The sequence below is a fragment of the Leptonychotes weddellii genome, chromosome 2 (assembly GCF_054177405.1).
Source record: "Leptonychotes weddellii isolate Sample4059 chromosome 2, ASM5417740v2, whole genome shotgun sequence".
NCBI classification, from domain to species: Eukaryota; Metazoa; Chordata; class Mammalia; order Carnivora; family Phocidae; genus Leptonychotes; species Leptonychotes weddellii.
This window is the reverse complement of record NC_138370.1, coordinates 116108057-116123406: the sequence shown is the minus strand read 5'-3', so window position 1 is coordinate 116123406 and position 15350 is coordinate 116108057. Positions and strand designations below refer to the sequence as shown.

At 34.9% G+C, this 15350-nt stretch overlaps 1 non-coding gene across 1 annotated transcript; it reads right to left on the bottom strand.

The window, feature by feature from the left end:
• Positions 1 to 9426: 9426 nt before the first annotated feature.
• On the bottom strand, positions 9427 to 9533 carry LOC115939685 (U6 spliceosomal RNA). The gene has a single exon (XR_004074463.1). It is a non-coding gene; the product is annotated as a U6 spliceosomal RNA (small nuclear RNA).
• Positions 9534 to 15350: the final 5817 nt, after the last annotated feature.

Below are 15350 nucleotides of genomic sequence, written 5' to 3'. Positions count from 1 at the left end.
ATTGCTCTTTAAGTATGAAGTTTGGATGGAGGATGGAGGAAAGGACATCCCAGTATAAGAAAACAATTTGTACAAATACACCAATACACTAGACCACAGTCTAAGTGTTTTCAGGGTTCTATAAGTAATTCAATATACAACACCAACAACAGTGATACCTAATAATTATTTTGTGCTTATTATGCCCAAAGTACCCGTCTAATCACATTATATGTATTAACTGATCTAATCTTCATAGCAATCTTGAGCAGTCTGGCTCCAAAATCTTCACCTTTAAGTTCCGTGTTACAGACTTTTTGAAGAGATGGCTGGAGAGTTGATTCACTATTGTTTTTGACAGTTTGGGAAAACAGATCCCTTAAAACTAAGTGAACAGTGAACGTTGGAACTCAAGGGCATAGCTGGAATATTTACATGCTGCTTCTGGTACATAGTTACAAACTTACTATCTTATAAAATTGCATTGGTTCAACCCTAGTTCAGACACAACAATTTCACTCCTGGGTATATTCCTGGGGGTAACTCTTGAACATGTGCCCCAGCAGACAAGGAGAAGGGTGTTCATGGCAGCATGTTTGTAATGGCACATACACACAAAGCGAACACCCAAATGTTTGTTATCAGCAGTAATGGTAGGATAGACAGAAACATTGTGGTAAATGTACAGTTGACCCTTGAACAATGGGGGTGGGGGGTGTGGGTGGGTTAGGTGCTCCAACCTCCCACACAGTTGAAATTTTTGACTCCCCCAAAACTTAGCTACTAATAGCCTATTGCTGACTGGAAGACTTAACTGATAAGATGAACAGTTAATGAACACATATTTTGTATGCTCTATGAGTTATATACTGTATTCTTACAAGAAAGTAAGATAGAAGAAAATGTTATAAGAAAATCATAAGGAAGAAAAATACACTTACAGTACTGTACATATATTTATTGAAAAAAATCTGCATATAAGTAGACCCATGTAGTTCAAACCTGTGTTGTTCAAGGGTCAACTGTACATAACAAAATACTACGGCAATAAAAATGAATGAGTTATAGTGCCAGTATGGATAAATCTCAGGAAGTTTATACTGAGTAAAAAATGTACATTTCAGAATAATGAAAGAACACATTTGTGTAAAAGCTCAAAATATGCTAAAACAAGTGACATATTGCTTAGAGGTACAAACATACATGGTAAAATGATAAGAAAAGCAGGTGGTGATTTTTAAAAATTCAAAATAGTGTTCCTTCTAAAATGAGGACAGGGGAATGAAATATGGCAGGAAGGTGTGGATAGATGTAACAGTAAAATTCAGTTCACACTGTTGTTTTTCTTTAGATCTTCATACCTTACACATATTAGAAATTGCTCTTTTGTATCTATTTAATGATTATCACATTTCATTAATTTTTAGGCCAGTTTTTTCATATTTTAATACTTCTGAAATTGCTTAAAATTCATAGTATTATAAAATGTAATGGTCAGTATTTTTCTTTTTTAGTTTATAGAAAATAATGCAGTGCCTTATAATTGAGGGCACTGTAGATCACGTGAAATATAGTAAGAAAATAATAGAATAATTTTGATAAATGCCCTTGAGAATATGTAGAAGAATGGTAGGATATGAGACTGCAGTGGCATTTGGGGCCAGACCATTGAAGAGGTTGCATGGCACTGCTGAAATTGTTCATCCCACAAGAAATGGGAAGCTATTAATGTTTTTTGTGAAGGAAAAATAACATGATAGACATACATGGCTGCTTTGAAACTTAATTATGACATTGTCTAGGAATGATCCTTTTCATTCATGCTTCAATTTTCAAACAATAAATATTAACCTTAAAAAAAACCCAGTGAGCTTGGATGACAATGAATGTAACATTGGTTTTAAAAAATAATATAGCTCCTGTGTGGGGAGGCTGGACTTCCACCCCCATCTGATAGCAAACAAGTGTCCCTTTCTTTCCCTCTGGGGCCATATCATAGGAGGGCTAGTGAAGTCGGGACTTTCATCATTGCCCAGAGGTAATGAGGTCACCACTACTGCAGTGCCAATGTAGACCATATGCGCTGCTGGAACTCCCACTCTGCCTAGCAGTAATGAGGAGCCTTCCTCCTCCCCTTTAATGTCAATGAATGCTGAGTGAGGCACCTGGATGTCTGCCTCCCCTTGGCAATAATAAGGCAATCCCGTCCCCCAGCCCCCCGCCAAGCCTGCTAAAGTGGAAGGTTTAAATAAGATTCAGAGTTTTGTAACATTATTAAAATATTCAGGTTTCAATTAAAAAAACACACTCAGCGTATTAAGAGCCAAGAAGATCTCAAACTAAATGAAAGAAGGCAATCAATAGATGCTAATCCTGAGATGACAGAGATGTTTGAACTGTCTGACAAACTACTATGATAGAATACTTCAACAAGTAATTACAAATACATTTGAAACAAATGAAAAATACAGAAAACCTCAACAACACCAAAAAAAAAAAATAGATGATATAAAGAAGAACCAAATGGAAATTTTAGGACTGAAAGACACAGTAACTGAACAAGACAAAACAGAACTCCATGGGTAGGTTCAACATCAAAATGGAGGGGGCAGGAAATGAATCAGTGAACTGGAAGATAGAACAATAGAAATTACATAATCTGAACAATAGAGAACATGGACAAAAAACACCAATAGTCAATCAAACAAACAAACTGAGCCTCGGGTATCTGTGGGACTGTAACAAAAGTTCCAACATTTCTATCTTTAGAGTCACAGAAGGAGAGCAGCAAGAGAGTGGGCTTGAAAGAATACCCAAAGAAATCACAGCTGAAACTTGCTAAATTTAACAAGAGACATAGACCTATCGATTCAAGAAGCTGAAGTGAATCCTCAAAAGCATAAAACCAAAGAAATCTACTCCAAGATACATCATAATTAAACTTCTGAAAACTAAAGGTAATGAATAATCTTGAAAGCAGCCAAAGTAAAATGACACCTTATCTATGGGAAAAGAAAAAAAAAAAAAAAAGAAAACCCAACAATTCAGAAGACAGTGGATTTGTCACTGTATTTATGGTGATAAACCCCAGAGGCCAAAGGAAGTGGCATAATATTTTTCAAATGGTGAAAGAAAAGAAATTTCAGCCCCAAATTTTATACCCAGAAAAAAAAATCCCTCTGAGGAGGAAATCAAGGCATTCTTACATGAAAGCAAACTAAGAGAATTTGTTACCAGCAGATGTACCTTCAAAGAATGGCTTGAAGAAATTCTCCAAAGAGAAAGGGAAGGATAAAAGAAGGAACCATAGAAGATCATACGTGAATAAAGAACATGATAAGCAAGAATATTGCTAAGTACAATAGACTGTCCTTTTGTGTTTTCTAAATTATGTTTATAATTGAAGCAAAAGTTATAACACTGTCTGATATGATTCTGAATATACATAGAAGAAATATTTAAAATAATTATAAGGAGGAGAAACAAAGGAATGCAAACATGGGTAAGATTTCTATACTTTACTTGAACAGATAAAATGATAACACCAGTAGACTGTGATAAGTCATGCATAAATAAAAGTATCTGGAGAAACCAGTAAACAAAAATATATAAAACTATGCACTCAAAAACACTATGGACAAATTAGAATAGAATTCTAAAAAAAATGTTGAAATAACCAACAGGAATTTATGAAGAAGGGAACAGAGAAATGAAAACCAGAGAGAACAGTCAACAAAAAATGAAGTGGTAGACTGAATCCCTAAGATATCAGTAATTATGGTAAATGACCTAAATATACCAATTAAAAGAGACATTAGTTAAAATGGGTTCAAATGACAAATCTGTATACTGTTTCACTTCAGATATATGATATAGGAATAAACACTTCATATATGTGACATAGGAAAGCTGAAAGTAAAAGAATGAGAAAAGATATATCATGAAAAATATTAATCAGAGGAAAGCGGAAATAACTATATTAATATCAGTTAGAATAGACTCAGGGCAAAGAAAATTATTAGAAACTGAGAGTCTATCCACTGAAAGATGTAGCAAACAATAGAGCTGCAAATTAGGTAGAGTAAAAACTGATAGAACTGAAAGGAGAAATAGACAACTTCACCATTGTGGCTGGTGACTTCAAGACCCTGTCTTGCAATAATTGATAGAGAAGATGGGACAGAAAGTCATCAGAGATATAGAAGAACTCAACAACAGCATTACCTAACAGGATCTAAACTGACATTTATAGAACACTTCATTCAGTAACAGCAGAATACACATTTTTTTCAAGTGCCCATGGAACATACACTAAGACAGACAATATCTTGGTGATAAAACAAATTTCAACAAATTTAAAGTAATTGATATCATGCAGAGTGTGTTCTCTAACCACAATGAAACCAAACAGAAAGATAGTAGGAAAATCTCCAAACACTTGGAAACTAAATAACATATTTCTAAATAATCCATGGGTCACAGAGGAAGTCTCAAGGGAGGCAGAAAAAGTACATTGAAGTGAATGAAAATCAAAATACAGCATATCAAAATTTGGGACACAGCTAAAGCAGTGCCAAAAAGGAAATTTATAGCACTAAAAGCATATATTAGAAAAGGGGAAAAGTCCAGATCAATAATTTAATGTCTCCTCTCAAGAACCTGGAAAATAAGAGCAACATAAACCCAAAGCAAGAAGAAAGAAAAAAAAATAAGAGCAGAAACAATTGATATTAAAAATGGAAAAACAATAGAGAAAATCAATGAAAAGAAAAGTTAATTCAATAAAATTGGTACACGTGTAGCAAGACTGACAAAGACAAAAAAAGGGCAACACAAATCACCAATATCAGAAATGAATAAAAGGGGAAATGCCAGGTTATGATGTTACATAACAATAAAGTCAGAGACACAAGAGAATACCAAGGAACCATAGTCCATATGCATGGACATCCAGATGCTGTAGCAGCATTTGTTAAAATAGCATATGTCCTCCATTGAATTTCTTTTTCACATTTTAAAAAAAATCCATTGGTTGTATTTGTGTGTTTCTATTTTTGGGTCTCTATTCTTTGACCCTCAGTCCGCTGGTTGTTTCTTGATACTACCCTGGAATTAAATTAACATCTCACAGATAGTAATGGTTATAAAGATTAATAAAGGATCATAAAAGAAAATATCTACCTTTGGAAAAGACAGGTGATTTATTTTCTATGCATTGTTTCTGTTCCCCTCGCTATGTCTTATGTAAAAATGTCTTGTAGATGCAGAGGATCATGTATGCCTTGTTCAATACAGAACATTAATTCTTTTTTTTTTTTTTAAAGATTTTATTTATTTGAGAGAGAGAGAGCATGAGAGCGGGGTGAGGGGCAGAGGGAGAAGCAGACTGCCCAACTGAGCAGGGAGCCCGATGCGGGGCTCGATCCCGGGACTCCAGGACCATGACCCGAGCCGAAGGCAGACGCTTAACTGATGAGCCATCGAGGTTCCCCCAGAACACTAATTCTATAATAAGCTTTGAATGTTGATGATGTGGATGTTAGACATCAAAAAGCATATTGCTGTTCCTAGAGATGCTTCTGATGGTTAGAATAGTTGATTCTCATGATCCACAAATCAGATGACCTCTAGGGAAAAGGAGAATCACTAGAGATATTTTGTTCTCCATTTGAAGCCAGGAGGCCTGACATTTCTCTGGCACACTCAGCTCACATCTACTTCAGTAGGAGTGCTATCTGAACTATGTTCAATGAATGTGCAAAAATAATACTCTAGGTGTGAAGGCATTCTGGAGCCCTGCCTTTGACTCAAGAGTTTCTTCCTCTCATTCCCATAGAATGACCCTTTTCTTCTCTTGGAACTAAAAATAGTATTTTTTGAAACCAGTTTTGTTGAAAAGGTATTTTCAAATATTTTTCTTTAGAGGGTCTAAGTTATTTTGTAAAATGGGCAAGATGAAACACATGCTTGAATTGGATTGATAGATGATGTTAAAGTTCCTGAGTGATTCATTTTTATCTTTGGTATCTTTTAAAAAATCTTTTTATCTTTGGTAATTAAATTACCTGAACCTTTTAGCTAAGGGATTTCATGCCCTGACTTTTAATGTTTGCTAGTGCATTATAGACCATGGTCAGAGATTCCTGGCTGTTTTCCATTGTGGTAAATACCTACACAAAGAAAAGGAATCATGTGCATTAACTCTCTTTCTTTCTAGATAGACAAATAAGATACATAGATGGCTCTGTCATTTGAGCCTAAGTTCCTTTTACTTGTCTACTTGACAAGGAGATAAATATGACAGCTACTGTACTTAAATCTAACAATCTGTTTTATGTCTTCTAATAAAAAACAACCCATTTGGGTTGAAGAAGGGGCTTAAAAAATAACATAGCATTACCCTTCATAGTTTGTCATTAATTCATTATCTCAATCTTTTTTTGGTAAGTTTAGAAGACTTCACTTCTTAGTCTTGTCCATCTTTAATATAAGTATTATTTGTTTCAGGGCACCTGGGTGACTCGGTCAGTTAAGCATCTGCCTTCAGCTCAGGTCATGATCCCGGGGTCCTGGAATCGAGCTCCACGTCGGGCTCTCTGCTCAGTGGGGAGTCTGCCTCTCCCTCTCCATCCCCCTGCTTGTTCTCTCTCTCTCTCTCAAATAAATAAAATCTTTAAAAAAAAGTATTATTTGCTTCAACTATTGCAGTTGAAGAGGACCACACAAATAGCCACAGCTTCTCTGAGTGCTGACAGACACTGGTAAATAAATAAATGGTATTGATTTTTTGTCCCCAGGGTACATAATCACACACTGTTTCTCTTATCCTCAATTACTTGGATGGTATTGTAAATATAGACTGTTGGCTAAAGGAGAGTCCAGCTGAGAGTGTATGTGTAACTTTGTACAAATTTGTCACCACTGCCAGAAAAACAGCAGAAGATCCATATTTAATTGCTATATGGGGTAGTAGGGTCACTTATGTCATAAAACAAATGATTATCGTCTGTGTTCCAGGAATCAGTATTTAGGGTTTTTTTCCCCACAAAGTTAAAGAGAAACGTGTCACAGGATTGTGTGTATGTATACTGCTAAATTAGCATTTCTGAGTATAAGGTCATTTCTAACAAAACAAGTAAGAAACCTGAACTCTTAAAGGTGATGTTAATTTGGTTTTAAATTTCTTGTATTAACATGGCTATTTTTTTGCTCACCTTGGACTTGAATGAAGGGTCTTTGAGTTTTTAAGACTGCAGCGTAAGTGGGTAAATGTAATGATTCATTTTGTCTCTTACATATAGAGCCTTTAATAAAACACCCACAGGTGTGTATTGAGTGCTGACCTTGAATTGAAAACTGTGCTTATTAGTGGTGGGAGGAGGAGGTTGTGTGCTATAGTAACCCTTCTGTATGCAGGAGGGGCAAAATTGTAAGGTTTTTAAGCTTTGTCCATGGCTCCTGTCTCACTATGTTATCTCGTGGTCATCTGATATACCCAAGCTCTGGAGGGTTTCAGTTCTTGCACCTGTCCCATGCCCTTCTCACCAGGGTGCTTTCTTCACTATCCAAAATGGTAGCTAGCTGCTCTGATCAAAGAGGGTGTGTACACAAGCCTTGCTACAATTTTGTATTATCATATTTTACAAGTTCCCTCGGGAGCAAAACAAACCCAGGGGTTGATGGCAACATGGGAATTTCAGGTGTTGTGGAAGATACGCAGGTTACTGACTCCATGTGGCTTTTCTGATATCACTGTGATATCATACTGTGTGGATAGCCTGCATTTTCATAGGGTTCAATCTATACCTGACAAATGGGCATATTTTAAATTAAGGTCATAATCCTGATATTAAAAAATAATTAGAAGTATTAAATCTATGACATATTCTCACTTAATTTTTTGCAATTTTGATATAAGTGGGGTAAATGATATTATAGTAGAAATGCATATACAATAGATTATGCTTTACAATTAGACCCTCAGTTTTGTGGAATATTCATTAGTACACTGGCAATTCTTTTCCTTTTTCAAAAATTGGAATCATTTAAAAAATTGGGGATAGTCGTTACTATTTCCACATGTTCCTGGATTGTTGAACATTTATTTATTTGTAAATTCAAGCATATTCCTTGAATTTCGATTGTGTTGCAGGCTCTCAGTTTAGGGAGCCTGGAAATTTTCATAAAGAGGAAAAAACTGATCATCTGGGATTTATGAGTGTATAACAGACATTATACAAATCTTACACAACATACATATTATTGAAATGTAAAAAGGGAAAAAACCAAGCACACACACAAATAAAAGTCACAAAACAAGCATCAGCAGATTGAACTGAGAGTATATAGTCATTACCTTACCAAACTCCCTATCCCAAAGCTGACCTTCTTGCAGATACCTACTTTCGCTGCACTGCTTCCTTATTTACAGGATCACCTTATGTATCTTTTTCAACAAGGTTTTCTCGGTGTATTCACCCTATTGCTCAACAAACTCTGCAAGGCAGATGGCACATTTGCATTTAAACACACTCTGGAAAGCTTTTTTTTTTTTTGTATCAATTCATTGGTTTCATCTTAGTGCATCAGCATGGAGTGCCCCTTAACTACAGGGAACTGTTAACCTAGCTTTAATTATATTCCCCATTTAGAAAGTAGATTCTGTAGTGTCAACCTGCAGCATTGTGAAGGATTTCAACTTAGTGGATGCTCGCAAGTGCAATATATAAATTCCTTATTTTCCATGTCATCTTGTATATAAGTAAGTCTCCAAGGACTCCAAGCTCTTAAATGAGTCATATTTGCTTTCTTCTCTGATTAAAAAGTCAAAGGCCATGAAAATACATGTGTCCAGACAAATATGTTATCCAGTTTAGAATAAAATTAGGCTGAGAAATATAAAAAATATTGCTGATCTATGACATTTTTACCACCTTTCTACAGTTACCAAGTTTTTTTTTTTTTAACTTGTTCCCCTGTGGTGATAATGTGTTTTTTTTTTTTTTTTTTAAAGATTTTATTTATTTATTTGAGAGAGAGAGAATGAGAGAGAGAGCATGAGAGGGGGCAGGGTCAGATGGAGAAGCAGATTCTCCACTGAGCAGGGAGCCCAATGTGGAACTCGATCCCGGGACTCCAGGATCATGACCTGAACCGAAGGTAGTTGCTTAACCAACTGAGCCACCCAGGAGCCCCCTGTGGTGATAATGTTATTCCAGTGATTTTTTATTTATAGTCAGTTTAGAACTTCCATAGTTATGAACAGAGCTATGTTCTAGAGCAAACAGTTTGCATTCTGCTCACCAGCAGCAAATAATTTTAGTAGGTGGTCTATAGCCATTTTAGTTTTGGCTGTGTTTTGTTGTTTCCTGTAAGGTATTAGTCATTAACTGGTGGCCCTTGGACTACAAACTGTTTTATTTTGTCAACTCAATGTTTTGTTTTGTTTTTAATATGGAACGCTTCACGAATTTGCGTGTCATCCTTGCACAGGGCCCATGCTAATCTTCTCTGTATCGTTCCAATTTTAGTATATGTGCTGCCGAAGCGAGCATTAACTCAGTGTTTTTATTTTTCTCTTTATTCAATTTGTGTCCTTTTAGGTGAACCAAGTACCTAAAGATTTTGCTATAAAACTCCAGCAATCTCTTTTATATATAGCCTATTCATTTTAAATGCCTGTACCTGGCTGGCATTTAATGACATTTAAGTTTATCATATTGACTGTGTGAGTACTTGTAAGAAGAGGGATAAATGGCAAAGATCAAAAGTGACAAAAATAAAAAATAAAAGGTAACCATTCCATGTAAATACAGTATATAAGATGAATCATTTCACAGGAGAAGCAATCAGGAATTGATCATCTATTCTTTGTGAAAAGGGTTGGGCCCATGCCAGGGATAGTAGGAAGAGTGCCTGTCAGAATTGAAAACTTCGGGAGTGAGAGAGCACGAGCTGGGTGAAGGGCAGAGGGAGAAGCAGTGAGCACGGAGCCTGATTCGGGGCTCTATCCTGGGACTCCAGGATAATGACCTGAGTCAAAGGCAGACACTAAGCTGACTGGGCCACCCAGATGCCCCAAAAGCCTTTGATTGTGAATCAAGAGAATCAGCATCAAAGTTGAATGTTTTTTTAGCTTCATGTACATTCAGAAGACGGCTCGGAGTTTGTTGGAAGAACTAACTAAAGGCCAAGCATGGTGAAAGCGAGGTTGATGAGATTATTGCTGCAAACTACACCTAGCTTTGTAGGTTCCAGGCCTATTTGAATCTGCACAACATCAAAGTGAGGAGAGAGGCTGCAAGTGCTGATAACGCAATTTCTTAGAAGGAATGTTCTTCACTCAATACAGATGAAATTGTTCCATTTGGGGGAAAAGATGACAACAGGATGTATATAGTGAGGTGGTGAATACTGTGCGGGATTTTAAAACTTCTAAGAAACAGTGCAAACTTCCTGTGGGAGAACACATCCTGGTACTGCAGGTATTTATTTTAAATAGTTTTTCAGATTGGACTATTTCATAATTTGCAGAGTTTATGTGTAGGGGGATAGTGGAATAGATTTGTCCCTTGTCATAGCCCTAGTGATCTCAGATATGAAAGCAAAAATGAAAATCCATGATTTAAAAATGCTGCAGATATGATTTTGCTATGGGTAAAAAAATTTTAATTATTAAAATTGTGGTTAAATATAACATAAAATTTACCATTTTAACTGTACATGTTTAAGTGTACAATTCTGTGGCATTAAGTATATTCACATTGTTGTGCAATAATTATCACCATCCATTTCCAGAACTTCTTCATCTTCCCCAACTGAAACTCTGTACCCATTTCACACTAACTCCCCATTCCTCCCTCCCTGCTTCCCCTTTACCCCCCACCTCCCAACCTTACAATCACCATTCTAATTTGTCTCTATAAATCTGACTACTCTAGGTACCTCATGTAAGTGTAATCATATAATATTTGTTCTTTTATGACTGGCTTATTTTACTTAGCATGATGTCTTCTAGGTTCATCCATGTTGTAGCATGTGTCAGAATTTTCTTCCTTTTCAAGGCTGAATATACCACATTTTATGCATGTATTCATCTAGCGATGGACACTTGGGTTGCTTTCACCTTTTGGTTATTGTGAACCATTCTGCTATGAATATGGGTGTACAGATATTTATTTGAACCTGCTTTCAGTTCTTATGGGTATATATCTAGAAGTGAATTGCTGTATTACATGGTAATTCTATTTTTTTTTGAGTAATGATCATATCATTTTCCACAGTGGCTGCACCATTTTACATTCTCATCAGCAATGCACAGCTTCCAATTTCTGCACATCCTTGCCAAGACTTGTTATTCTTGTTATCCTTTGTTTTCTTCTCAGAGTTTTATAATTTCAATTCCTACTTTTATTTCTTTAATTAATTTTGAGCCATTTTTTGTATATGGTATAAGGTCAGTGTTCCTTTTTTTTTTTTTTACATGTGGATTAATTTTTCCAACATCATTTACTGAGTAATTTTTAGTTTTTAAAGGAAAATTCTGATTTTTATCATGCTCTCTAGTTATAATTAATGTTTGCTTACATTTGTCACTTTTTTCTCTAAGTTTATTGTAAAAGATCACATCCACTGCAGAAATGTCCAGATAGACACACACACAGATACACACACAGACACACACATATATCAATAAACATATAAACCATAAGAGTTGTGTTTGCATGAGATTCCTTTAGGCTGTTTATGTTCCAGAACACACTATGGAACATACAGTCACCGTTGAATGACTTTTTTTAATTTTTAAATTTTATTACTTTTTAATTAGTAAAATATTTTACATTTTAATGTAATTTTATTTTTTTAAACATTTTTAAATTTAAATTCAATTAATTAACATATAATGTATTACTGGTTTCAGAGGTACAGGTCTGTGATTCATCAGTCTTATATAATTACCCAGTGCTCATTACATCACGTGCCCTCCTTAATGTCCATCACCCAGTTACCCCATCCCTCCACTCCCCTCCCCTCCAGCAACCCTCAGTTTGTTTCCTAGGATTAAGAGTCTTTTATGGTTTGTCTCCCTCTCTGGTTTTGTCTTGTTTTATTTTTTCCTCTCTTCCTCTGTGATCCTCTGTTTTGTTTCTTAAATTCCACATACTTTTATAATATTTTGAAGAAAAGCAAAGGTAAGTTCCCTACCTTCTGGTTTAATCTCTACTGTGTATTTTTTGATTATAAGAGAAAATAATTATTTAATGAATCATAGTATTCTTCACATTTTAAAGTACAATGGAGATGGGCCTTGTATAATGTAATAGAATAAATCTAGTCACCACCAATTCTGAGGCACACATTTTATGATTGAGTATATTATTTATTTGAAAAATTTATAATTATATCTTTGACAGTTTTTCTTTAATAATTTCACATATACTTTTGATTAAAGTTATTATCATGAGAATGTAATTGAGTTATGAATAAGTATTTTGGTATTTAGGTTTTCTTTAAATATTTTACAAATGTAACCTTCTCAGGTAAAACCTCAGTGAGAAACCTTAGGTAAAACTTAATCAGATTTACTGCTATTTTGTTTTTTTATGAAAGCTGAAACTTTTTTAAAATTCCATCATGATTATTTACTTATTTATTTATTTATTTTTCTTTTCAAATTTTTATTTAAATTCTAGTTAGTTAACATACAGTGCAATATTGGTTTCAGGAGTAGAATTCAGTGGTTCATCACTTATGTACAACACCCCATGCTCATCATAACAGCTGCCCTCCTTAATACCCATCATCCATGTAGCCAACCCCCCACCCACTTCCTTCCATCAACCCTCAGTTTGTTCTCTGTTTTTAAGAGTCTCTTAAGGTTTGTCCCTCTCTCTTTTTTTTTCTTTCCCCCCATGTACATCTGTTTTGTTTCTTAAATTCCACATATGAGTGAAATACTATGGTATTTGTCTTTCTCTGACTGACTTATTTTCCTTAGCATAATACCCTTTAGCTCCATCCATGTAGCTGCGAATAGCGAGATTTCATTCTTTTTGATGGCTGAGTAATACTCCATTTTATATATAGATCCACATCTTCTTTATCCATTCGTCCATTGATGGATATCTGGGTTCTTTCCATAGTTTGGTTATTGTGGACATTGCTGCTATAAACATTAGGGTGAATGTGCCCCTTCAAATCACTATTTTTGTATCCTTTGGGTAAATAGCTAGTAGTGCAATTGCTGGGTCATAGCGTAGTTCTATTTTTAACTTTTGGAGGAACCTCCATACTGTTTCCCAGAGTGGCTACACCAGTTTCCATTCCCACCAATAGTGTAGGAGGGTTCCCCTTTCTCCACATCCTCGCCAGCATCTGTTGTTTCCTGACTTGTTAATTTTAGCCATTCTGACTGGTGTGAGGTGGTATCTCATTGTGGTTTTGATTTGTATTTCCCTGATGATGAGTGATGTTGAGCATCTTTTCATGTGTCTGTTATCTGGATGTCTTCTTTGGAAAAATGTCTGTTCACGTCTTCTGCCCATTTCTTGACTGGATTATTTGTTTTTTGGATGTTGAGTTTGGTAAGTTCTTTATAGATTTTGGATACTAACCCTTTATTAGATGTGTCATTTGCAAATATCTTCTCCCATTCCATAGGCTGCCTTTTAGTTTTGTTGATGTGTCCTTTGCTGTGCAGAAGCTTTTTGTCTTGATGAAGTCACAATAGTCATTTTGGCTTTTGTTTCTCTTGCCTCTGGTGATGTGTCTAGTAAGAAGTTATTGTGGCCAAGGTCAAAGAGGTTGCTGCCTGTCTTCTCCTAGGATTTTGATGGTTTCCTATCTCACATTTAGGTCTTTCATCCATTTTGAATTTATTTTTGTGTATGGTGTAAGAAAGTGATCCAGTTTCATTCTTCTGCATATTGCTGTCCAGTTTTCCTAACGCCATTTGTTGAAGAGACTGTCTTTTTTCCTTTAGATATTCTTTCCTGCTTTGTCAAAGATTAGTTGGCCATATAGTTGTGGATCTATTTCTGGGATCTCTATTCTGTTATGGAAGCTGAAATTTCTAGACTTAATCATTCTTTTTTTCCCCCAACTTTATTTGCTAGGAATTTGTTGTATAATTAAATATGCTCAAAACAGTTAAGTAATTTAATAGAAAGAAAACCAGTCATATAATAGGTTTTGCTTCGATTTTCTGGAATTATAAGCAATTTATTCCTATTTCAAGAGAAGTAGATTATGAATTTTGAATCTAAAGGGCCAGAAAAACTTATAAATGAAGAATGCAATATGTACTGACATTGATTTGCTTCAAATTTTGGGGAAAAAAAACATTATCCATTTTACAGTTTGAATTTTAGGCTTTGTGTCATTTTCTTCAACTTACATGACATATAAAATGACTTGTGAATTATAAAGTATTAGGAAAAATATTGATCATTGAAGAGATTTAAACCATTTAAATATAATTTAGTGTATTTGGGTTGAAACATCAAACCAAACCAACTTAAGGGTTTAAGAAAAAAAATGAAAAATACTTTGAAGCTTCTTCATGGACATCTACCTCAGCAGCTATTGTGTTCTCTTTTATTTCAGCAGATACTTCATTTAAATATTATATTTTTGATTATTTCTAGCTGAATGGAATATTCAATTGCCTTTAATAGGAATAGCACTTCATATTTGCCAAATTTCAGTCCCATTTTTTTGTTATTTTTCAGTACATTAAAACATGTCTATTTAATGTTTGGTTATTTCTGTTTTTCCTTCAAAGGCTTGTTGAATTATAACAGTTTATAATCAGAGTTTTAAGCTCATAAATAAATGCAGAAGTGAAACTCCTCACTAAATTATAAACCATTACTAGACTGTGTCTTACACATGCAATTAACTTGTTGAACATCTATATGCTAGACATTGTGTTAAGTCTTTGTGATATAATGGTGAGAGACTTGGAACTTAAGGGATACAGACAAGAAAGCAGGCAATTAAAATATATTATAATATGTTATCAAAGTTCTTTAGATGAGTTTTTGAGGCTGTCTCATAAATGTCTTAATGTTTGACCAAAGTCCTATCCATATTGATTCATATATCAAATGACAAAGAATAATTTTTGACTCTTAAGGTGAAAGTTGTAAGGGAATGGTTCTTTCATTTTTTAATGTGATTACATGTCTGCCCTTGATTAAGTGAGTTCTGCTAGAGAGCTGTGTTTGGCCATTTGTAAAGATGTCAGAATAATGTCGTTTGTTTTGTAATGTGGTAGAAGGTTTTGGTAAGTCTTTAGGACACTGGTTTTAGCTAGTTTTGAGTTTTCCTTTTGTACCTCTCAGGAGTATAAGAAAAAAATAAAATGGTGT